General features: G+C 41.9%; 1 long non-coding RNA gene across 1 annotated transcript; it reads right to left on the bottom strand.

Annotated features, from left to right (window-relative positions):
- Positions 1 to 1,604: 1,604 nt before the first annotated feature.
- LOC138957915 (uncharacterized) lies at positions 1,605 to 11,834 on the bottom strand. The gene is made up of 5 exons (XR_011453224.1): positions 11,678 to 11,834; positions 9,530 to 9,643; positions 8,579 to 8,684; positions 7,686 to 7,838; positions 1,605 to 6,732 (listed from the first exon to the last, which is right to left on the bottom strand). It is a non-coding gene; the product is annotated as an uncharacterized lncRNA (long non-coding RNA).
- Positions 11,835 to 17,382: the final 5,548 nt, after the last annotated feature.

Raw genomic sequence — 17,382 nt, 5'->3', positions numbered from 1 at the left:
TCTTGTGGTGGTGGTGGTGGTGGTGTGTGTGTGTGTGTCTGGTTAGTGTGTGTTTGAGTGTGTGTTAAACAAACAACGACAAACAACACCAAACCTACATCAAACAAGCACAACAAAAACAAATTACACAAAAAAATGGCAAAAATCAGAATATCAACTGAGAAAAAAAAACGTGGCTGAATGCAATACTTATTATAACTTAAAAAGTAAAAGTGTGCGTGTGGATGTGTGCGTATGTTTGAGTGTTTTAAACAAACAACAAACCTAAATTAAAGAAGCACAACAAACAAACAAAAAACCTGGCAAAGTTCTGAACATTAACACAATGCTGCTTTCTGCTTTGAGGGGAGGAATAAAATGACTGAAGCCGGACTGCCGAGAGGAGGAAGGAGGGGGAAAAGAACACGCAGACATGAAAACACACACAACTCCATGACAGATAAACTGCTTATGTTCAAAAATCAAGAATATTTAAGCGTGCACACACACACACACACACACACACACACACACACAGACTCTCCTCGTGAAAGTAAAGGTAAACTCGAACTTGAAGGTAAGTATAAATGTTTGATATGGAAGAAACCTGTGATAAAAGTCTTTGTATAAATCATCGGTACCAACAAAATTCAGTTGCCACAACGCGTAAAAGGACATACTGTAGTTTCAAATTAGTAACAATCTAAGCAATTTTAATCAGCACTGGTGTCCGGCAAGCACTAACAGATACAACAGCACGTGTATGCATCTTGAAGTAATAAGACCTTGAAGTAGGCCTAGAGTTTACACTATGCATTATGTAATGCTTTAATTCAGCTGCCTAACTGTGGAACTTTGCAAATGTGTGAGGACCGTTTCACAAAACAGACAAAACACCCTCTCAGTTATTTACACAAATCAGTTCCAGAATGTGCGTGTTCCTTTTCCGTCTCTACAAATTAATGTTATCTGGGGGGAAAACGAATCATTGTCGCTTCCGCCCTCAGTTATAATTGCCTGAGCATAATAGGAAATGCAACAGGTATAGTCTTCCGCCTGATTTTTAGTCAAGATATTTCGACACAGAATGTTTCTTTCTTTTTTCTTTGTATGTTCACAAGCTCACATACAATCATTTATGCAACACTGACAATAAGACCAGACCAGAGTTGTGATTGAAATGGGCAGTTTATTTAATAAAGCTCCAGAATGAATAAAAATACATGACAAAATAAGGTGGTCCCGCTGTACAAAGCCGGTTACCAAACACACACACACACCCGGCAACACACACAAACACACTCACGCACGCACACACACACACACACACACACACACACACACACACATGACACACACACACACACACACACACACACACACACACACACAGAGTAACATTGTACAACTTACTGTCACATTCAAGCGGGAACACCAAACAAAACGTATCATCAAATGAAACAACATTTTAAGTGGTCAACTGAGCAGATGACCACAAACCACACTTGAAATCTTCACATTTTAACACTTTCTCCTGTATCCACAAAAGTCATTTATGCTGACTAGATAATGACATAATAAAATGACATCAATAAAACCATTCCCTTTTTTATTTTAAAGAAAAAAAAGAAAATTAAAATAACGCAAAGAACTGATGCTCAGTAAGGTTGGGTATCGATCTCAAATGTGTGCATAGCTAATTACATGTAACCGGCATGGACTGGGGCTAGAATTGGCCTTTCTGTCAGGCAACTCGGCCTCTAATTGGTTTTATATTGTCTGATCCCCCTCCAGAAAAAAACAATATCATTTGCCCCGTGCTTCTGCGCCCACAAAAAATATTCGGGAATAAGAAAAGTTCAAAATTTAGGCACCCCACATACAACCCTAATTGTCAGTCAATTACTTTACTGCAATCAACGTTGATTTTAAAGTACCATGTCATTATTATTTTGGAGATAGATTTGAAAAAGTCCATAATTGCAGACTGCGTATTGGTATGAGTGATTTGAATTTTGATTTATGTCAGCGGCACCTCAAGGAATGCCCCAAATGTGAGTGCGGTTACCCAAGGGAGACTGCTGAGCACTATTTGTTGCATTGACCCTTGTGTAGAGATGTACGATTATTGTCAATTGATAACTGATTATAAGTTTATTGAAATATTATTGAAAGGCATCCCGCAATATTCCCGGAATGTCAATCAGACCATATTCATAACTGTACAAGAATTTATTAAGACAAACAGGCATGTTCCGTACATGAGCCTCTACATTTTATTCATAATGTTCATTTGACACTGTCATGAGACAAATGCTGCCTGACCAATTGTTCTTCGTAATTTCTCTCGTGTTTTGTGTCCTTGTTTCGACTTATCGATTATGGCCCAATCGTTATGTAATTTAGTGCCATTTTCGCCGATCACAAAATGTATTAACTTTGCGTGTGTGTCTTCTGTGCATTTAATATTATTGTGACGTGACCCACTCTTCCAACATTTCTGGCGCTCCAAGTCTTCGTCGTCCTTTTTTTCCCCCTTATGCTGAATTCTGTTCTCTCGTACCCCATTTCTTTTTGTTTCTTGTTTTTACCCCCACCAAGTTCTGTACTACCACCCCGGCCTCCATTTTTTGATTGCTTGCGCATCAGGTTTGTCTGTTTGTTTTCGTTGTCTGAAATGAGTAAATGTATCTAGTCCGCCATCATGCTAAACTTTGTTATGTACATACCAGGATGACTTAAAATAAGCATTTATGCTTGAGTTATCTTAAAAAAACAATGCATTGTTTCTGTCATGATAACAAATTGAATAAAGTTTTGTAAACCAATGGACTGATTATAGTTGACCCTGATATGTGATTACGGGATAGTGTCACATTAATTTATTTCTACTTTCACTTGTACTTTTGTACTTAAAACAAATCACTGAAATGTAAAAGTTATTATTTTTTCCATTGTGAAGTGTCGTCAGTCTCCTCAAGGTAATGCAGTCAAACTCAACCAAAAGTTGGAGGGGCTTCTTCATACTTTCAGTGTGTGTGTGTGTGTGTGTGTGTGTGTGTGTGATTTCTTTTGACACTATGCACGTTTGTATATAACCGCCTGTGCACAAAAAGAAGAACATAATCGAATCTTATCATTCATTTTCGCTTAATTGATTGATTGGTATGCATGTTTCTAACAGTGACCGTTACCAAAGTGAGTATAGTGCGCTTCCCAAGCATAAAACGGTGCATGACTCTGGATTTGCGTCTGAGATATTGACACATCACTGTGAGAAAAAGCGTTAATGAAAAAAGAAGACTATTTATTTTCCTTGAGCATTATCTTAAAGTGGTGTGCCAAAAACTTTTAAATTCAAAAATTCAATATTTAACTTTAGGAAAAGCACTGTAGAGAGAAAACCACGCTTGTGTGTTCAGAATAGTCTCCATGTGGTATCAATATAAATGATTCAAATGTATGGAAGAGAAGCTGTTTCTGCTGGATTAATACACACACACAATTGTGCACTCACACATAAGCACGCATGCATGCTCACACACACACACACACACACACACACACACACACACACACACACACACACACACACACACACACACACACACACACACACACAGAAACAACAAATTCATTATGACAAAACCAAATACGAAGTCCTATTTCACAAATTTTATATCTTCTCCTTTTCACCATATACAAATACAGTCACGGAGTACATTTATAAGGCCAAATTATTAAGAAATATTATTTTCTGTGCTTGAATTACCCAGTGTGTAGCATGATCACCACGAAGGTACAATTCACAGAAGTTGAGTAATCACTTTACAAAACCCATACCAGTACCACATTGTTATGTTAAATCCTATTTATTAACCCACACAAATAGAAGAAGATAGCTTTGTGAAGACTTTCATTTTCCAACCAAATGCTGTTCAAAGATTATTCTTTCTTTCTATATTTGGTGTTTAACGTCGTTTTCAACCGTTCAAGGTTATATCGCGACGGGGAAAGAGGGGGGGGGGGGATGGGGGATGGGATAGAGCCACTTGTTAATTGTTTCTTGTTCACAAAAGCACTAATCAAAAAATTGCTCCAGGGGCTTGCAACGTAGTACAATATACTACCTTACTGGGAGAATGCAAGTTTCCAGTACAAAGGACTTTAACATTTCTTACATGTATACCAATCAATATGAGGCTTATATTGCGCGTATTCTGTGGGTACAGTTCTAAGCTCGGGGATTTTATTTTAATTTTATTTTATGCAATTTATATCGCGCACATATTCAAGGCACAGGGATTTATTTATGCCGTGTGAGATGGAATATTGTTTTACACAATACATCACGCATTCACATCGGCCAGCAGATCGCAGCCATTTCGGCGCATATCCTGCTTTTCACGGCCTATTATTCCAAGTCACACCGGTATTTTGGTAGACATTTTTATGAAAATTTATCTATGCCTATACAATTTTGCCAGGAAAGACCCTTTTGTCAATCGTGGGATCTTTAACGTGCACACCCCAATGTAGTGTACACGAAGGGACCTCGGTTTTTCGTCTCATCCGAAAGACTTGAACCCACCACCTAGGTTAGGAAAGGGGGCAGAAAATTGCTAACGCCCTGACCCAGGGTCGAACTCGCAACCTCTCGCTTCCGAGCGCAAGTGCGTTACCACTCGGCCACTGACACGATACACCAACACGATATTAGCACTCCAGATTTTTATCTCGCAGTTTTTCTGAAGGACTTTGCATTTGAAAACTATTCTCAGACAAAATATGAGTTTAAACTGCAAGTACATGTACAGGGAGTCTGAAGGGTTCAAGTCGGATGAGATAGACTACTGTTGTGGCAATCTTCGAATTTGAAAATCATTTTTTTAAAAGAGTAAAACTCATAGTTCTTCTTCTTCTTCGCTCATGGGCTGAAACTCCCACGTTCACTCACAAATTTGCACGAGTGGATTTTTACGTGTATGACCGTTTTTACCCCACCATTCAGGCAGCCATACGCCGCTTTCGGGGGAAGCATGCAGGGTATTTTTGTGTTTCTATAACCCACCAAACTCTGACATGGGTTACAGGATCTTTTCCGTGCGCACTTGGTCTTGTGCTTGCGTGTACACACGAAGGAGGATAAGGCACTAGCAGGTCTGCACATAAGCAATGACCTTGGAGATCAGAAAATTCTCCACCTTTAACCTACCAGGCGGCCGCGATTTTGACTCATGACCTTCTGAATAGGAGGCCGATGTCTTATCCACAAGAACACCGAGCCCGTCCAAACTCCTAGTAAAAACAACAACTGCAAATCTGGGAGCAAAATGTAAACGGTTACAGTTTCAACTATCCTTCCCCTTTATATCAGCATTTTTGGAAACCTAAACGAAAGAGTATTCAAGAACAACAGTCACGGATTCAGATTTAAAAAAACAAATGGTAACTATGCTTTTTGGAAATTCTTTCTTTAATTGGTGTTTAACGAAGGTTATATCGCGACAGGGAAAGGGGGGGAGATGGGATAGAGCCACTTGTTAATTGTTTCTTGTTCACAAAAGCACTAATAAAAAAAATGCTCCAGGGGCTTGCAACGTAGTACAATATACTACCTTACTGGGAGAATGCAAGTTTCCAGTACAAAGGACTTAACATTTCTTACATACTGCTTGACTAAAATCTGTACAAACATTGACTATATAAGAAACACTTAACAAGGGTAAAAGGAGAAACAGAATCCGTTAGTCGCCTCTTACGACATGCTGGGGAGCATCGGGTAAATTCTTCCCCCTAACCCGCGGGGGGTCTTTTTGGAAATGCGCTTCAGACAAATGCCTTTGCACACGTTATGTTACTCACAGCAAAATGCAAGAATAATTGGGGACCATATGGGATGGGGCAAATTGGGAGGGAGCAATTCGGGACACCACCATAAATATCTACCAAATATTTACAAATAGCTATCTTAGTACATGCATAACATGCTGTACCAATACACAATTTCTTTAAATAACTATGTAAGGATTATTGGCAGTCTCCCGGAGCATGTTTCACGCTATCCTGCGATCAGGACAAGCGACTGACTGTGATGTGTATGCTGTGCGGCGTGCGCTACATAAGAAACCTTTTTTTAAATTTGCATTAAATATAATCACCTGAGCCACGAATGGCTAGCTGACAGCGGCTATCTTTTACACAACAAATTCTGAACTCTGATGAACTCGTGACCGCTGATTTTTAAAGGCAAGGGGTATCATATTGTGCGCATGGCATACACATCCAAGTTGGTCGTTTGTCCCGATTGTGGGATACAGCCCGTCAGAGGCGTAGAGCGTGCTCGAGATGTTTTGAAAAACCTGACTGCAGTACAGGGATTTTTACACCTCCGGACTGCTGATAATCCTAACAGAATTATTTTCAAAAACCGTCTATTGCCTTGAAAGCAAACCTGGAATTTCTGATGCGAGTTGCCAGAAAGAAAGTTCACTAACAAGATCCAGGCCAACACCACCCCCCCCCCCCCCATCCCCCTAAATAACACTAAGGAGTGAGGTGAGCTTAAATAACTAATTAATTAATCAATCAATAAATTCTCTGCTGAAATCCCCAACTTCGCGCATCGAAGCTATGAAAAACAGGACACTGCCACGTTTCCATTCAGCTAAACGCCACACCATTTTCAAGAGGGGATGTCTCAGGAAGAAAGATGTGACGCTCCCGATTCATATGTTTCAGAAGACAGCCCACCTGAGAAAAAGAAGAACACAATATAGAAATAATAATAACCTGTCAACCACAAATACATTAAAGTTTTTCAAACAGTTCACTAATCCGACAAACTCATGCTCGTTTCTGGTGCATTTGATAAAGCCAATTACGGGTAGATGCTAGACAACAGCAAAACCACCACCACATAACAACACAAGATTGTTTATGGTTGTTTACAGTCTCTTGAACACAGGAGTCAATCGAGACCATATATATAACAAGAAGCATAAAAAAGCACTTCAGTTTGAAACCCAGGTTCAATGTAGTAAATGATATTGCATCAATGTTCCATCCATCCTCAGCACTTTCAAAACCAGTTTCTTCTAGGTCATACACACCTTTTCCTCGATTGATCCACAGTACATCAGATCGCTATTGTTCTTTTTATGATTTGCACCAAGGGAATGATTAACATTTCTGTCTTAGTCATATGTAACAAGCTTTAAGCAAAAGCATAATATTCTACACATTCACATATTGTAAGGTTGAAGGGGTCTATGTCGACCAAAAGAAGGTGTATTCCCCATAGCCATAGGTGTTTTCCCTGTGTACCGGGAATACAGTTGGATTTTCTGTAAAGAAGTATAATATCGTACAATCTTGCGCCAAGCGCGTGACTGCGGTTAGATAGGAGAATCTATTTAAAATCCTGAATTCGCGTGCGGCATCCAGTCAAGCAAAACATGCTTCGACCGTTTATCAAAACGGATTTAGTTAAAGAAACATCTGCACCCCCACCCCCAACAGCCTGGTATTATGTTATCCTCGCTGGTACTCTCGTCCATTGAATCACTTTCACTTTCGTAAGCTTGAAGTAACTCCATGGCGTCTAACGGAAGTATATTCCCTGTATATGTACAGGAAATTAACATACAGGGAATACAGCCACTGTTGGTCGACATAGACCCCTTCTAAAGTGCTGCAGTAGTTACCTTTCCCTCCAAGGACCAAGCTGTTCATCCACTGTAGGGCTGACCGGGGTTCCCCCTTAGCAGAGTGAGTGGCGAATCCTGGCTGATAAATTTCCTTTCATTTTCCATGAATGAAGAATACCAGCTGGGTTCTTTTATTCATGGACCTGTGTTCTGCAACACACACAAATCAGCCACCATCTTGTAAATATATGTAAAAGAAAGCAAGTGGCAATCTGAATAACAGAATACAAAATGATCAATCCACACAATCATACTTCAGCACTGAAAGTCCACAAAATGAAGCACTGCTAGTACATGTACTTCTCATAATTTACTGAAACTTTACTCGTCAAAACAACCATTTGTTTTATCAACTTTACTCGCATGTGGCGAGTAGATTAACATTTCTACTCACCATTTACATGATTTTTACTCGCCATGGCGAGTAATTGAAAATACTCGCCACTTTCAGGCCTGTACTTGTGCATGAGATGTGTTTACCATCCATATGCCCAGACCATGCGCCCTTCTGTTGTGCTCAGAACAGTAAAGAGTTGCTTGCTGGGGTGGTTGTTCATAAGTTAACAGTTCACAAGAGGGCACAAACAAGAGCAAAAACACAGGTGCCTGATTCAAACGCAGAACCTTATTTTTGCATGAACAGAGTAAGACATGATTCTTACATAGCTGACCCTACCCCTGGCAGAAAAGTGCTTGAAATTGTCCATGTGGTCTCTATCAGTACATTTGATGCGTATTTGTGATACATATATACTGATATAGAGACAAGTAACAAGTGGACATTTCCTCTGACACCTCTACCATTTGTACACCTGCACAAATCTCCTGCCATAGACTACAAAAGGAAAACATACAAATCAAAACAAACACAAATTTAACCTAATGTTTACCTTTCAGCAGCAGAAAAGGCTGTGTTTTCTGTGGTGTCTCAGAGTAAAGCCACGGTGTTGGAGATCTATGCAAAACTAGGCTGTAGGCAAGGTCCAACATCTTTAGCTGCACACACAAAAAGAAGAAGCAAGAAATCACATGACATAGATGACATTCCTCACTAGTACAAAACCACAACTACACTAGTCAACTACCAATGTAAGAATCATAGTCCTGCAAGATTACCCTCTTAAAAAGTAAGATTGCTTTCATTCAAACACTACCGTGGGACCAAACTCCCCCCACCCCCTCCTTTTTTTGAGTTTTTCCTACATGTGTGTTGATGTTTCCATTAATTCCAAGCCCTGAAACTGTGAACTTGAGATCTTTATGTATGCACACAGTCACAGGCTTAATAAGCTATTCAGAAACCAAGCAGAGTCTGCACAACGTCAATTCTGAGAAATAAATCCCCACAACCGGTTTCAAGGCCACTATACCGACTGAGCTATTGCTTGCCATGCCAACCTCCACCCCCATTTGGAACATGCACAACTAGTATACCCATACACATGTAATAATACTGCTTGCCTTCCTCCCCCACCCTCCAAATCAATAAACACTAAATGTATGCAATCAGTAATCTTTTAGTTAGTAGTTGACTACCATCACTACTCTCTCCACACCCACCCACCCTCTTGCACACCAGCGACACACCCCCATCGCCCAATCATTTCCATGATTCTCTCTGCCATATAGTTATCCTAAACACTAAGATTATGACACATTTGTTTTCCAATTAGGAACATAAAAAATTACTGCAAAAAAAATGTACAATCATGCACTCTCTGAGTCTGACAAGAGAGTGTGAGAAAAGTCAAGAAAGCAAGACATGTGTGACATAACTAAATCTTCTAATCTATTCCTGAGATTTACTCTTGACAGCTTAAAATGGAACCTCATGCACTTACTGTTCTGAATTGTAGAAATTTCTTGTAGTTATAGCAGCAAAGGCAGTTTTATTGGGTACCACCAGGTGTCACTCTGTCATCATCTGATCAAGCATTCAAGCAAATGGTTCAGCACTGAAACAGTAAATAGCAAGAGTGTACAGAAAAATACACAAACTTTCTCATTAATTTGTATCTTCAACTTCACATTATTCATAAATAATGATACCTTACTTTGACTAAGTTTGAGTAGGATTAACACCATGCAGAGCCAGAAGTTAACTTGAAATAAAATAACTATACGTTACTCAATACTGCACTCAATGAGTCAATTGTCAGCAAAGGTGATAATCAATGCAAGGTAAAACCAAAGGATGCAACTCAGTCAGCAATTGCAAAAACTACATAATTCTAATCAAGCTGTCAGTTTCATTAGCTATCAGAATTCAAAACATGTTCTTGTTTTTGTTGTTGCTGTTGTTCATGACTACATTAATGTATCTCAGCATTTCTAGTTTCTACACTATAGCCATTAAAACAAGAAGAGCAAACGCTCGATCGAGTCACTTTCGCAGTTCTGAATATTATATGAGGCATCAGATGGACAGGAAGAAATTGCTATTCACAACACAATGAGTCACGTTCACATAAAATTTGAGCCCGGTCACTTTTATAGTTTCCGAGAAAAGCCCAACGTTAAGTTGTGTGTTGCCGAACAGAAAAGGCTAGTTATCTCCCTTGTTTTTCTGATAACGTTCGTAAAAGGCTACAGATGTAAATACTTTGATGTAAAGAATAATCCTACAAAGTTTCAATCACATCCGATGAACTTTGTCAAAGATATAAAATGTCTAATTTTTCCTTTGACGCTGACCTGTGACCTTGAAAAAGGTCAAAGGTCAACGAAACCATCGTTAAAGTGTAGAGGTCATTGGAGGTCACGACTAAACAAAATATGAGCCCGATCGCTTTGATAGTTTCCGAGAAAAGTCCAACGTTAAGGTGGTGTCTACGGACGGCCGGCCGGACAGACTAACACTGACCGATTACATAGAGTCACTTTTTCTCAAGTGACTCAAAAAAGAAGTGTCCCAATGTTTAATGAAGCGCTCTTGCAATTAAGTCACAATTGTTTGCAGTTGCTGAGAAAAGCTAATAGTAATAGTCCTTACAGTAAGTTGAGTAACAAATTATAAACAATTGCTGTTAACACTCATAGTACAAGAGAGCAAACCACTGCAAAACTATAGACATTTATCAATGTTATGCTTGCCATCCACCCCCGACCCCAAACCTCTCCCATATATTTTATGTACATCAGACTAGTATTCTTGTTAGTTCATTTCAGCTGTAACAGTGACAACACGTTTGCACACTACAGACCTGGAAGTGGAAATGTTAACACATGGAGTGCTAAATTTCAGGATACAATCTGTTTGTTTGTTTGCTTAACGCCCAGTCGACCACGAAGGGCCAATCAGGGCGGTGCTGCTTTGACATTTAACGTGCGCCACACACAAGACAGAAGTCGCAGCACAGGCTTCGTGTCTCACCCAGTCACATTATTCTGACACCGGACCAACCAGTCCTAGCACTAACCCCATAATGCCAGACGCCAGGCGGAGCAGCCACTAGATTGCCAATTTTAAAGTCTTAGGTATGACCCGGCCGGGGTTCGAACCCACGACCTCCCGATCACGGGGCGGGCGCCTTACCACAAGGCCAACCGTGCCGGTCATACAATCTGTTACAAAGTACAAACACTGGCAATCGGAGAGAACAGTGTTACTGTAAGTCTTTACAGTAACATCAAACAGTATCCCCTCTTTTTGGTAGTACAGTGGAACAACACTTTTAATATCCCCTGATTAAAGACTCCCTCCCTTTTAAGACCCTGTTTTCTCAGATTTGTCTGTCCACAACCTCTCTATATTTACTCTCATCTCAAGACTTCTTCCTTTCAAGACCTGATTTTTTCAGATTTGTTTAGGTCCTAAAAGGAAGGGGGGGGGGGGGGGGGGGGGTTCGATCGACTTTACTGGTACCGTGAAACCGAAAGTGACCAAGTCATCAAGGGCACGTATATTCCTGCTGCTCTGTTAGCACCGATCATATTTTAGAAACGTTGCACTCTGTCGTCAACAAATGTAGGAATAAAAATAGTATTACCTTCACCAGCTGTCTCCATGGAGTCGAAAGACCATCGGCCGGTTTGGCTCGCTTGTGCCATTCCTGGATGAAAATTGAAATGACCCTGGCTGCTCCGTTCTTGGCATCAATGGCAGTGCAAAAAAAGCGAATCCCGACTCCCATCTTCTTCTTCTTCTTAGTGATAGGTAGCCAACATCAGCATGGTGATGAATCTGCTACGCTTGGGTGATGGTGGTTCCGGTCTATTGCTTGGTCAGGGGTGAAGTTCAGGGGGGGGGGAGGTTGGGGGTAGGGGGGGGGAGGGATGATGGGTCAGTGGAGAGTTGCCAGCCTGGCCTGAAAGGATGCCAGGGATGGCGCTGTGGCAGTTTCTACAGGCAGGCGGTTCCACTCTGGAATGGTGCGCGGGAAGAATGTTTTCTGCCTGTAGGCTGTCCTGGAGTGGGGGATTTCGTAGGACAGAGCGTGGGTCTGCCTGGTCGTGCACTTGGGTGGTCTTGGCTTTGGTGCGTGGTTACTCTTCACTGCGACAAGGTCGTGGTGGACTTTGTAGAAAGTTGTTAGTCTCGCTCGCCTCCGTCTGCTCTCAAGCGTAGGCCACTCAAGGTCTTCGAGCATGTTCTTGACGCTGGAGGTCTGGCGGAAGCGATGCGACACTCATCTGGCTGCTCTTCTTTGGACCTTTTCGAGAGAGGCACTGTCTTCAGCGGTGTGTGGGTCCCATACTGGGCTGGCATACTCTAGGATGGGTCGTACTAGTGCCTTGTATGCAGCCGCCTTGACCTTCTTGTTGCTGAGCTTGATGTTGCGTCTAGCAAAGCCAGGATAAGCTGTACGGCACGGCGGCGTCTCTGCAGATGACCACTGTAGTGTCTGTGTATTATAGTATATTTTAGTAGAATATTGATTGTAAGCATTGATTCATGTATTTAGACGTTTTGATGTAAACGAGAGAGAGGCAATACAATATGGCAGCAAGAGACAGTGTTAACGAAGTGTCTGCGTGAATGAATGTGTTCTGCCATGCCTGCTCCACTACACTCAGTCACCCACACAACCCACTATTACAATTTGGCGACGAGGAAAACTTTTCAACCAGTGGATTGACCAAAAGACTGTGAGTTCAATAGTTTTGAATGCATTTTGGTGATCGCACATGCAAGATGAGTTTGTTACGTCATCAGCCACGCGTGAGGACGATAGTTTCGGTCAACACGTAGAAGCACTAGAAGTTTCCAGACGGTCTCGGAAGTCTCAGAAGCAAGTGGGTAGACTATTACGTCAGTGTAGACGTCATGTGTTCTAGAAGAGGAACAGATTGTGTCATCAGTGACAGATGAGTTTTGACACCTCATTGTTTAACTTTGATCCGTCATTCTTTGAAGAAAAGGAAGGGAGTGCACAGAATACAGTGAATTCTGGACAGAATATGGCTCAACCACAACCTTATGTTCCAGCTATTGCATCTTTTGACCCTAATGGAGATAGTTCCAAGGTAGGACAGGAATGGAAGAGATGGAAAAGAGGTTTTCAAGTTTATTTGGGAGCAAGAGGGGAGACTCCAGATGAACAGAAGAAAGCGTTGTTGCTACACACAGCAGGTATGGAAGTACAAGATGTCTTTGAGACAGTTCCGGATTCTGAAAACAAGAACTATACTCAGACACTTGAAGCTCTAGATGAGAAGTTTGCACCGCAGATGAATGAATCCTACGAAAGACATGTGTTCAGATCTATGAGCCAAGAAGAAAGTGAAACAGTAGATCAGTTTATCACACGTCTAAGACAGCAAGCAAAGAACTGTGGATTTGATGATAAGCTAGACGAGAACGTGAGAGATCAAGTTATTCATGGATGTAAAAGTTCAAAGCTACGAGTGAAGTTACTCGAAAAGAAAGAACTAACTTTGAAAACGCTAGCAGACACAGCAAGAGCTCATGAAGCAGCACAGAAGCAGGCTAGACAGATGACAGGAGATGTAAAGTCAGAGTCGGCACATGCAGTCCATCGCCACAGCCCTGGTCATCAAGGTCAGAGATACAGAGGTCAGCAGTCAACCTTTCAGAAGAAGCCTACACAGTCTGATCGTCCAAGACAGTCAGATAAGCAAGAAGAGAGAGCTTGTTTCAATTGTGGTCTGACTACACACTTAGCACGTGACCCAAAGTGTCCTGCAAGAGGGAAGGAATGTAAACTTTGTCACAAGAAAAACCATTATGCACGTTGCTGCAGATCAAAGAAACAGAAGGCAAGAGGAAATGTGAAGAGTCTAGAAGAAGACTATGAAGATGATAGTGAAGAAGTTTTCATTGTCGGAAGAAACAAGTCGTCAACCAGAGTTACAGTGAACGTCGGAGGTATCGATCTCAACTTCATGGTAGATTCTGGCGCAAGCTGCAACATCATTTCATTCAACACATGGAAGTGGCTGAAACAGAAGAACGTTTTATTCTTTAATAAAGAACAGTCACACAAGAAGCTGTACGTTTACGCTTCGAAGGAACCATTGAAGCTGAAGGGCAAGTTTACAGCAGAATTGAGAGTCGGAGACAACAAGGTCGTTGCAGAAGTAGAAGTACTTGATGGAGATGGAGAGTCGCTGTTAGGGGTGAAAACAGCGAAAGCACTGAACATTCTGCACATAGGTTTGCCGCCGGAGAAGCCCATCACAGTGAACAGTGTGAACATTGATCATTGTGAGAAGAGACATCCCAAGCTGTACGAGGGTCTAGGCAAACTGAAAGATCACCAAGTACACGTGTACGTCAAGAAAGATGTCAAACCAGTCGCACAGTCGCCACGCCGTATTCCTTTCAGTCTTCGTTCTAAGGTAGAGGAGAAGATTGCTGAGCTAGAAGCGGCAGAGATCATTGAGAAGGTGGATGGACCAACACCCTGGGTCAGTCCCATTGTTGTAGTCCCAAAGCCCAACGGAGAGATTCGTCTATGCGTAGATATGAGACGAGCAAATGAAGCAGTAGAACGACAACGCTATCCCATGCCGACAGTAGAAGAGACGCTCATTGAGATGAATGGTAGCACAGTGTTCACAAAGTTAGACCTGAAGTGGGGATTCCATCAGCTGGAACTAGACGAAGAATCCAGAGGAATCACAACTTTCGCATCGCACAACGGACTGTATAGATACAGACGTTTGAATTTTGGCATCTGCTCAGCTCCAGAATTGTATCAGTTTACGATTCAGCAAGTTCTGCAAGATTGTGAAGGAGCTAGGAACATGACAGACGATATCATCGTTCACGGCAAGAACATGGAAGAACATGACCAAAGACTCGAGAAAGTCCTCGACAAGTTGGAGAAGAGTGGACTGACTTTGAACGCACAGAAATGCGTCTTCAGGATGAAGGAGATTGAGTACATGGGTTTCGTCCTGAATGAGAAAGGAGTCAGCCCAGCACCGTCCAAGGTGGAAGACGTCAAGAACGCAAGAAGACCAGAAACCGCAGCAGAAGTGAGAAGTTTTCTGGGTCTGGTGAATTTCAATGCAAAGTTCATCAGAAATCTTGCAGCCAAAGCAGAAACTTTGAGAAAGCTGACAAGACAAGGAGTTACTTTCAGATGGGGAAAAGACGAAGAAGAAGCGTTCTGTACTCTGAAAGCAGATCTCGCTGAAGCAGTCACGTTAGGGTACTTTGACACGCAAGCAGAAACTCGCATTGTAGCTGATGCCGGACCAGTAGCCCTGGGCGCAGTTCTCATTCAACATCAGAATGGAGAAGACCGCGTGATCAGCTATGCAAGCAGAAGCCTGTCGGATGTTGAAAGAAGATATTCGCAGACAGAGAAAGAAGCTCTGGGCCTAGTCTGGGCATGTGAGAAGTTCCATCAGTACGTGTACGGAGTCAAGTTTGAACTGATCACTGACCATCGACCCCTGGAATTCATATATTCCAAGAGATCCAAGCCATCAGCAAGGATTGAACGATGGGTACTTAGACTACAGAGCTACAACTTCACAGTGAAGTACAGACCGGGAAAGACCAACATCGCAGACCCGCTCTCGAGATTAGTAGACAAAGAGAAAAGACCAACAGATACAGTCGCAGATCTAGAAGATTACATCTACCTCGTTACAAAAGAAGCCGTTCCCAAAGCAATGTCGATGTCAGAGATTGACAAAGAGTCAGAGAAGGATGAAGAACTCAAAACACTGAGAGAAGCGATCCAAACAGAGAAGTGGGAAAAGATGAGTCCTTCCTATAGAGCAGTGAAGAACGAGCTGACTTGTTTAGGAAACATAGTCATCAGAGGCACGAGAATAGTCATTCCAAAGAGTCTACGGCATCAAGTGATCGAGATTGCACACGAAGGGCACCAGGGAATCGTGAAAACGAAACAGAGACTACGCACGAAAGTTTGGTGGCCTGGAATCGACTCAGAAGCAGAGAAGAAGTGCAAGACTTGTCATGATTGTCAGATAGTCAGTCAACCGTCAGTGCCAGAACCAATGGTGAGAACCAAGTTTCCAGATGCACCATGGCAAGATCTAGCTATTGACTTATTAGGACCACTACCAACAGGAGAGAACATACTCGTCGTTGTAGACTATTTTAGTCGCTACTTTGAAGTTGCCATCATGAAATCAGTCACAACAGAGAGAGTGGTCAAAGGATTAGATCCTATCTTCGCAAGATATGGGTATCCAGTCAGTATCACATCAGATAATGGACCTCAATTCATTTCAGAAGAGTTTGAAAACTACCTGTCAGATAATGGAATTGAACACAGAACAGTGACACCTTTGTGGCCCCAAGCCAATGGAGAAGTAGAAAGACAGAATCGCACACTTCTCAAAGCCATGAAGATCGCACACTCAAAAGGTCAGAACTGGAGAGATGAGTTACCCAAGTTCCTGTTAGCATACCGCAGTACACCACACTCTACTACAGGTGTTAGCCCAGCAGAGTTACTGTTCAACAGGAAGATCAGAACAAAACTACCAGAACTGAGAGAAATCAGCAAACCAGAGACAGAAAGTGTCAAAGACAGAGACGCAGAGAAGAAAGAAGCAGGAAAGACATACAGTGATGCAAAGAGACATGCCACTGAAAGCAATGTATCAGTCGGAGATGAAGTTCTGTTGAAACAGAAGCACCAGAACAAGTTCAGCACCACGTTCGAATCAACACCATACAATGTTGTTGAGAAGCACGGTAATCAAGTCGTGATTCAGTCACCATGCAAGACGCGTATCTTCAGAAGAAACATTACGCACACAAGACCCTACATGAGAGAAGAGAAAGATGTCCCAGAAGAGAAGATGCAGGGGAGAGAAGAGCCGCAGTCTGTTGAGACGCCGGTACCCGCCGCAGATGAAGCTACGTCATTGCCGAGTCCTGAAGTCCAGCTCCGCAGATCAACAAGGTCACACAAACCGCCTGAACACTTGAAAGACTATGTGTGTAAATGATAATGACCAAAACACGTTGTAACGTGTCCAGCAAGTTGAAAAACTGTCCGCAAGACTATTTCACAATACTGTGACCATACGTGTGTTACACTTTATTTTGATGCAGAAGCACAAGTGGTAGTGTAATTTATGTTTCTTTTATTCCAGATGACAAGAAATGAACACTGAGTTAGAAGTTTTATGAAGTCCACAAGAACTTTTCAGTTTAGTTACACATACAGTTTTCACAAAGAGAGTGAAAGACGAGTGAAAGTCTGAAGGAGAAATAACAAAGACTCTAAAGTTTAATTTG

This window comes from Littorina saxatilis, unplaced genomic scaffold (assembly GCF_037325665.1).
Source record: "Littorina saxatilis isolate snail1 unplaced genomic scaffold, US_GU_Lsax_2.0 scaffold_376, whole genome shotgun sequence".
NCBI lineage: Eukaryota > Metazoa > Mollusca > Gastropoda > Littorinimorpha > Littorinidae > Littorina > Littorina saxatilis.
Note: the sequence above shows the minus strand (reverse complement) of the source record. Positions and strands in the feature narration are given on the sequence as shown.